At 38.7% G+C, this 9,014-nt stretch overlaps 1 long non-coding RNA gene across 1 annotated transcript; it reads left to right on the plus strand.

Annotated features, from left to right (window-relative positions):
• The first annotated feature begins 2,536 nt into the window (after positions 1 to 2,536).
• Positions 2,537 to 8,285, plus strand: LOC121675499. Its single transcript, XR_006020091.1, has 3 exons — positions 2,537 to 2,637; positions 3,157 to 3,344; positions 7,010 to 8,285. It is a non-coding gene; the product is annotated as an uncharacterized LOC121675499 (long non-coding RNA).
• The last annotated feature ends 729 nt before the right edge of the window (positions 8,286 to 9,014 follow it).

Below are 9,014 nucleotides of genomic sequence, written 5' to 3' on the forward strand. Positions count from 1 at the left end.
GATGTGAGTTAAATACAGAGACAACTGTAGCTTCCTGAGCGGGCACATTTTGTGACCAATAGTTCCGCTTGATACCGTTTAGGTTCTGGAACTCTGCAGGATTGAAAGAAAGGGCAGTCCATTTAGTTTGAAAGGAAAACTCCTAGCCCCTGTTCGCAGGGTGTTGTTGGTAGCCTTCAAAGGGAATGTGAAACCAAGCAACTGTTTTCTCCTCTTTTGTTTCCAGATTAAAATGATCCAGCTGGGCTCAGCGAGAGAGCCAAAGTGTCAAGGTGCATGCAGCTGAAAAAAAAGAAGCATAATATGAATGTGTGTTGTGCCATTTAAAGCTGCACAGGAAAAGGGATGCCCAGCGCTGTCTCTTTTGGTCCAGGATCTTTTCTTTAAGGCACCTGATGATCCTGAAGGTTTTCAGGCGAAACTGAAAGGATAGGATTCCACGTGCAGCTTAGAAGAAATGGAACCTTCCATTAGAAACTCTAATGGAACTGTTACTTAGTACGACAATCAAAGAGCACTCTGACTTCATGTGCCAGGAAAGAAACAGTTGCTGGATAACCCCTTCTTCTCGCAGCTTTTCAGCTGCACACCCCAGTCTTGGTCTATGCACATTCCTTCTCAAGTTTCTTTCACTCTTTTCTGAAGCTGTCCTGAATTCTGTATAATAGTTTTCCCCAAAACATTTGCATTTAACCTCTACTCATCTCTGTTGATGTCAAAATCCTTCGGAATCTCTCAGGAGCTTGTGGATCTTAGTGACAACGGAGTGTGCAGTAACTTTAGTAAATTCTCCTTTTCCTCTTTTCCTTACAGTAGGCCATGACAGTACTAGAACATAACTAGAAGAAGGGCAAATAATTAACAGCATTCCTTTTGCTTTTCTTAGCCCTCCCTGCAGTGAAATACAAAGGTGCTAAGGCCATAACTCCCTTTGTTCCTGCTTTTGCTTAGTTTGAGGTATGTATGTAACAGGAAAAGAGCGATAATAGGGACTTAACACTTTGAAAACAGAAGATCTAGATTTTTTTTTGTTGTTGTTATGGGAGTTGCATTGCCTTCTCATCTTTTCTGATCAGAAATCTCTTTTAAAAATTCCTAAATACCCGCTGGCTTCTGTTCAGTCTCCTATAGTAATGGATTGTTTTATCTGGTTTTTTGTGGTGCAGAGGAACTTGCCCATTTGGCTAGTAAAAAAAATTACTATCTTTATCTAGGCAGATATTTAAGTCTTCAACTCTATCTGTCTGTAATTATACAGAGAGACAGAATAAACTCAATTCCTTATGGCTTCACTAGGGTCTGGAACCTTTCCTACAGAGTTCTGTTCTTAAGGGAAGACATTTTGCCCCACTTTTCAACACACTCCTATACTGCTACTGCGTAGCTGAGTGTGCTAATAGACTTTGCCTGGATCTTAAAAGGAACTTTAATGCAATATTTACAGCAATGAAAAAAAGAAGCAATACTATAAACTTGGCCAACACGCACCCAAAAAACCCTGTGAAGTCACAGTAACTTTGTCTGCCATGTTAGAGGCAACTTCATTTCTAACTTAGCTTTTACAAAGACATTTCCAACATTGCTCTTCAGAATATACAGAGGAATACAAGGAAAAATTGTTGCTAGCTCTTGAGCTTGTAATCTTGTTTGATAAAAAAGAAGAGACTTAAAATTCACCTAGATGGCAATATCAGCAAGAGGAAGTTTTGTAGAAAGCGGCATCTTTACCTTTTTATGTGTCTTTAATTGTGCAAAAGGTAATTTTCTATTTTGCAAGACAAGTCAACTCAGTATGCTGTGGAGGTATTTTGCCATAATGTCTGTGGTTTGCTCTGGAGATTATTTGGAAATTGTCAAGTCTGGAAAAGATCAGTGTAAAAACAAGTAGAATCCTGAGATTTGTGTCTTTTCGTCCAGAAATATTTCTCTCCTGAGTATCCACCTGACAGCCTTTACTTTGAACACTTTTGCAGGGAGAGGATCCAAGCTACACTTTTCCCCCAGAGCCTCCTGTCTTATGGCAGGCATGTCACAGGCAGAAGAATGTTCCTGCATTTCCATAAGGACAGAAATAAAGACTATAGCATTTATGGAACAGCTGCTGCCCGAGTTGCTCAGAGTAAATGTTAAAGACAATCCGCTCTATGTGCTGAAATTCAGGCCCCCTCATGAATGTGTGGTGAGAAATAATTCAGAAGGAACCATGGTTGTCTCCTACACATGAGAGACTGAGCAGCCAGTCTGAAGGAAGCAGAACAAAATCAAAAGAAATACCCTATGAAGAGAAAAGATTCCTATTTCTTCAGATGTTCACTCTGCCACTCAGGCAAAGATAAGGAGGAAAACAATATTTCCTACTATTTTTACACATACCGTGACCACAGGTATTCTTACTGAGGAGGACAGTGTTTTCCTAGGGCCAGCAGTGGACAAATTTATTTGTGGTAAGAATCTGAATATACAGGAAAATATCAGGAACTGCTCTTTGTGGTTTAGGTGCCCTCTTTAATGGCTTCTTTCTTTGCAGGACTGCAAATATTAGCAATGAAATGCTGAGGTTGCTATCTGTTTTCTTGCACTGACAGACACCTGTTGGAATCCTGGGTTCAGAGAATTTCAGTCTTTCAGTGCTGACAGGTAATGATCCTCAAAAGCACACTGCATTTGACCTGAGGCCTTGGGAAAGGCTTCCCTTTTTAGGTGATAGCACTGAGATTGTTGCTGTGTAATTAAAAATAAATTTGTTATGTTACTGGGTGGAATATGCAGAGATGTAGAAAAATTAGGTTTATGGGATATAGTAACAATATGGAGGATTTGGGGTGTGGATTAGTTCTTCTTTCCTTCTTCTTCTTCACAAATCTGGGTGTTCCGGTATTGGTTCAAAAAACCCGCAGTGCGGATCATGAATAATTAGTTAGTAGATTATAAGTAAAAGTAAATTAGTTGGCATTCCATAATTGGATAGACTGGACTTTAAAAGACCTTGAAAGGTAGCACTCGGGGGCCATTTCCACCTTGTTAACTTAGAAGGCACACTCCATGCAGCTATGCCATAGATAACAATTAATAAACATCAAATTAGAAGAACAACTCAGTATCTTCTGCCTATTAATGCAAACCCTGAGTAAAAGAACTCTTTTTTTTTTTTTTCAGAGGCAAAATGAAAATAGAGAAATCAACAGATACCATCAGCTCCTTAAAGAAGTTGTTCACTTATGTCCGTGAAGCCTTGTTGGCACAATGTGCAACTGCAGTGCACAGTGAACACTTCCTCAGCAAGCAACTTAAGTGGGTTTTTCCCCCTCTCTTCTTTCAAGGAAAGATAAATACTTTGACAGGAGGTGAGTAATTGGGAAAAAAAAAGCATCCTGTTGTCCCAAACTGGCATTCACAGGCACTTTTTAAACATACTTTGGGTGAAAAGGCAGACATTTTAGCAGCTTTGTAGGGTTTCAGTGGTTTTTACCCATTCTTTGCATGGGTACTACAGTTTTCCCCATGCATTGCAATTTAGGTGGTTGCTCCTTGCAGTTCCAAAATCTTCAATACTTTAATCTCCTCCCTCAGAGCTTCCCACAGATGAGGTCAGGGGAGATAGCATCACTGTGCCATTGAGTGCTGTCAAAAACACTGTGCACCCTCAAAACGTTTATTTAAAATATTCCATCTTAAGTTATACTACTGAAGGCATGTTAAATAGCTCAGACATTCAAGCAGGAAATCAGCTCCTTTGTGTTTGATGGAACTATTTATATGTTACTAAGATAATAGCCTTAATTGCTTTTCATCATTTGTGAAGTTTTACTATTTGCACTAAATTCAGCTGTGAAAGTGAAAGGAGATTATTTAGGTTCAAGTTCTAGCTATGATGCATTAGCAAAATGCTGAAATGTTTATATTGCCAGCAGAGCAGAGAACGTGTACACAGGGAAAATATGGATATAGTTCATATGACTTATGAATAAATTCCTCTTAAAAATTCCATTTTGGATCCTGAGTGGAACATCAACTTTCACCATGACAATCAACAAGATAACTGTACATACACACTGCTTCTTTTCGGTATTTTTGGGAAAGGAGACCTGAGTAAAAGCAGAAATCTTTCCTTACCCTAAGGTTAGGAAATGTAGTTAAGACCAGGTCCTTGACAATGCGCCTTTTCCTAAGGAAAACCATGCCTGGGGCGGGAACTTGGCAAATACTGTATTATCTTGTGCCAGAGGAGGATGGGATGTTTTGAGCTGAAACATCTGCAATTATTTTGTACATCACTATTTGAAAGGAATGTTTATTTCCATATTTTTCAGTACAGGTACAAATTTTTCATCTCTACTCGTACACATACATAGCCGGACTAATTCTTCGTCTCTAAAAAATGATTTTAAAATGATTTCTTCTCATTCTAAAACACTTGGGGGTTTCCAAAAACCATTGCCAATAGAACAATCTCAGAAAATACAGATGAGAAGTAATTTCTGTGGTTGATTGGTTTTGGTTGCTGGGGTTTTTTTACAGATATGTTTATCTTTTTTTTTTTTTTTTCAAAGTGCTCAGGCTTATCTGTAAAATCTTGGTTACAGAAACCTTGTCTTACTCTGTTTCCGTAAAGAACCATCTCATAATAAACACTCTTGACTTAAAATTCAGGAATAAAAAGAGGAAAAATTTGTGTGTAGCTGTCTTTGATAGCACTGATATTGCCACACATTTAAATTAGCCTGGCAATTATTTTGGGAAGAGCTCAGCTAGGATAATCATCTGAAGGATTTTAGTTGCATGCCAATTGTTTCACTGCTTTCTGCCAGCTCTTCTCACCCTACATGAAAGTCATAAATCCTGCTTACTGGACACAGTTAAATATTGCCAGCAGCTTCAAAAAGGCTGCTCCAAGCAGACAAGCAGGATTTGGCCTGGGTCATGGATAACAAAGCTGGCAAGGTGTTTTCAATTTGCACTCAATTTTCAAGGGTAAAAGATCACCCTCCCATAGCTTCCCTGCATCCAGGATTGACACAGAAACGTTTGTGTTGGTGTGATTCACAAAAAGATATAAGAACAGGCTTCTGTCCCTTCCAAGTGTGGAGCTATTGCTGCACAAGGAGTTCAGGAGTTTCCTTTGGTATTCATATGGAAGCTAAACACTGTCCCCACCCGCTAAGATGCCCAGGGATATTTGCAGCTCATATACCAAACAAACACCACAGCAGAGAGAAAACCTTGACTTCCAGCTTTGCCCCAGATGCTTACAAGGTATGCCTACCTGGGAACTGAGGATGAAGGTACGCATGAAAATTCACAGGCTGCAAAATAATTCCACCAGAGCACAAGGACCTTGTCAGTAATTGCTGCCAGCAGCATTCCAACTCCCTGTCCCGGATTACTGAGCTGAAAGGCCTGTCCCTTGCCTCACAGAGGCTGATTTGAAGGCGATGTTCTGGAATCACAGCATGTTATTCCCTCAGCCAGCTTGTCAGCTCGGGGATGAGAAAGCTGTAATGCCATTGCCCCTTAATTGGGTGCATTTTCAGCATGTTGGTTCCACTGCAGCCTCATCACCCACCCAGACCTCCTCTAATGACCCCAGCACGGAGGAGAAGAGGGGCAGAGAGCAGAGAGAGCGCTCCTGGCAGTGCTGCTGAGGTGTTCATGAAACTGCTCTTATTGCAAATAACGGCGTTTTCCTCCAGCCTGATTTGTGATAGGAAGCAACTGTGTGAAATACGTTCCAAAGAAACAAAAAAACCACTGTTAAAATGAAAAATGCTTAAAATGGAGACACTTAAGAGGAGAAGCCGTGAAACCTTTTCATTAGTTATGCTATTTGTAAAAGTGAAATACCAGTAACTCCTGGTTGTTTCAGTAATCTATGTATGGATAATATAATTTCATATTTCTCACCTGGTAATAACTTTTGGCTTATGCTACTTTAAAAACAGTGTCCTTAATTTAAAGAATAGCCAAATCATTCTTTTAGGCCAAAAAGGAATTTGCCCTAATTTTTTCACCATTTTAACTTTTCAAAATTATCAGTTAAAAATGAACTGACAAAATATCAACGGTGCTTTGTAGTCCTACGCACAAGTAAAAGCTTCCAAAATATAAAGAGAATGTTTATGAAGTGAATGAGATATGGACATTTTAAAATTCCCCACATTGCAAGCAGCAGTTGTGAAAATCAAGCCAGGGGACGAGATGCTGCATTCTGGCACAGATCTGATAATAAAAGAACATTAGCATCTCATTAGTGTGGGTGATTGCCTTTGGTTCCACAAGCTTCCCAATACTCTTCCCATTAGGTTTTAATACTTCTATACTGTATATTTCCTAGGGATTCTGATTGATGCAATGGGAACAGGGTTGCATGGCAGAAAATATCAGTATACTCAGTATATAGACCACGTCTGAAGCTCCACTTGGTGTGAATTAAGATTTCCTTGGAATCTAACAAAAGACAGCTTTTTAAAATGAAAAACCAAAAAAAACCAAGACAAAAAACTTAAGGAAAGTAAAGGAAAGGAAAAAAGAACAGCAAGCATTTGCTGTTTTACTGAGGACACACTTTTAGAAGGTTTCTCTGGTATCCTTACTCACAGGTCGTGTTTTCCAGTCAAGTACAGTCTGAGTTACTCAAAACTTTGAAGGCATTTGCCTTTGACACTTTAGGCCCGGTTTTGTTTGGTGACTTTTCACAACCTTATGGCTTTCTTATTTTCTCTTCTTAAGACAGGCTTTGTGCTGCTTCCCTGCAGAGATGCAGCACAAAGGGAGGCAGAACAGAGGTGTGTTTTAAATTACCTTAGAATTAACAAAGACCACAATAAAAGTAATTTTCCATGCTCCTCACACAGGTATTAGAAAATCAACAGCCTTTAAATAATGGCAATAATAAATAATAAAATTTTATTGCTGTTAGACAATATACACAATTATACCATAAGATTTTGTAAAACATTTGCTTTTTTAACACTAATACTAATTGATATTTTTTAATTTCATTTTCTAATAGAAACAGCTTCAAGAACTTTACAAATATTGGGAAAAGACTTGCGATATCATCTAGAATCCTTACTTTATACAGTATGTACAGGTCTGCAGTCTTCATAGAAAAGAAAGGATTTACCACTACAGTTAGAACAGAGATAACTGGCACAGCAACAAAACTGGACACCAAGAATTACTGGAGTTATGCCGTTTCTAAATCCCTGCCAGGTACTGAAGAGTATTTATGTTAAATTGCTGGTTTTTAGGAGCACATCATATGGTACACACTGTATCTTTCTGGCTCTTATAGTTGTAACAAAAAGTCAAAAGCTCTGAGTATTTTGTAGAATTCTTTTTGAGGCTTTGTTCCTTCATTTGGGTTATTTTGTAATTTTATGTTCTGTTGGTGTTAAGTGGGGGAAGGGAAGATGCTGAGTGATTGTCTCAATTTTGGATTTGGGTTTTGTTTAAGGCTTCATAAGTCAGCGTAGCTGGATTAATTTCTAGAATTTGACAGTCTGGATTTTTATCTCAAGATGCATATTTTTATAGTAGAAAGATTCCTAAGATTTCAAATATGAGAAACTTAAAATATGTGTAAAAAATGCAGGAAAATAAAAATCTAAGCTTTTTCTAAAGAAAAAAGTGGCAGCAAAATGTTACAGGCCATGCTAATGTGCAACGTGACTCCTCAAAAATAATTGCAAAAAATGTCTAAGCACTCCCTGTGTGTTTATTTCTAGTTCTGCTTCTCTTATACAGAGCAGCATATCATATTTCCTGTAATCTGTTTTCCAAAAACTGAAAGCTTGGAAGTTTGCTTTACTCTATTAAATCTACTCATTAAGATGTAGAGACTTTGCACTCTGCAGAGACCTCTGTTCAGTTATTGAGTGAATTATTTATAACCCACTTAAAGGCAGTATTGCTGTAAAATATTTAAATGTAGTTTAGCCTCCAAATCAAAGTCAATATAAACCAGACTGTTTTTGCCAAAGGGAATTCCATATTACACAGATTCCTTTTCTATTCTAAAGTTTTTCTGTTAGGGTAATTTTTTAGCAGGACAATGTCTATCTCTGAAGAATATTAAATGTATATGTATTTTATTTGAAAAAAACCCGCAGCTGTATTAATAAAAATGCAAACACAAATCCCGACAAAGCCGGTTTACACCCACACAGCCTTTCACTGTTTCACAAAAAAGTTCCACAAAGAGTTGTAATTTTTGTAGATTTATTAAAATGGCCTATCTTCCAGCAATTGTGCTTCATATTTCAGGCTTATTTGGGATAATGATTGTGTACCTTATTATTGTACTTACGAAAGAAAAAAATGTCCTGAATCATAAAAATCCAAAATGTTTCATGGAAAATGTATGTTCCCATGCTCACCACTTTAATCACTTAGGGTACCAAATTGCTTATGCAAATAGTGACAGCATATTATTAGCAAATGCAGTTTTTTGAAAAGTTCACTTTCCTGAAGGCAGCTATGAAGACTTAAAGGTTGAAACCCAAGGCCTGAGTAATTGAGGGGGGCAGCAAAATGATATTTAACCTATTTCATACATTTGAAAAGTTTAGTGTTCCTTTTCTTTAAGAATTTAGAATCTCCAACTAGATAGTAAAATTCTACACTTATTTTGCTTGCAGGTGATTTTTCTAAACTCAAACCCACACATACACACAAACACAGAAACACAGACTCCACCCTGAGACTGATCAATCCCACCTTGTCACCCGGCCCAGAGCACTGGATGCCACATCCAGTCATTCTTTGGACATCTCTAGGGATGGAGACTCCACTGCCTCCCTGGACAGCCCTTTCCAGTGCCTGACAGCCCTTTCCATGAAGAAATTCCTCCTGATGTCCAACCTGAACCTCCCCTGACACAGCTTGAGGCTGTTTCCTCTTGTCTTGTCCCTTGTTCCCTGGGAGCAGAGCCCGAACCCCCCCTGGCTGCCCCCTCCTGTCAGGGAGTTGTGCAGAGCCAGAAGGTCCCCCCTGAGCCTCCTTTGCTCCAGGCT

This window comes from Corvus kubaryi, unplaced genomic scaffold, assembly GCF_017639235.1.
Source record: "Corvus kubaryi isolate FWS band 111438036 unplaced genomic scaffold, C.kubaryi_AGA036_p1.0 74, whole genome shotgun sequence".
NCBI lineage: Eukaryota > Metazoa > Chordata > Aves > Passeriformes > Corvidae > Corvus > Corvus kubaryi.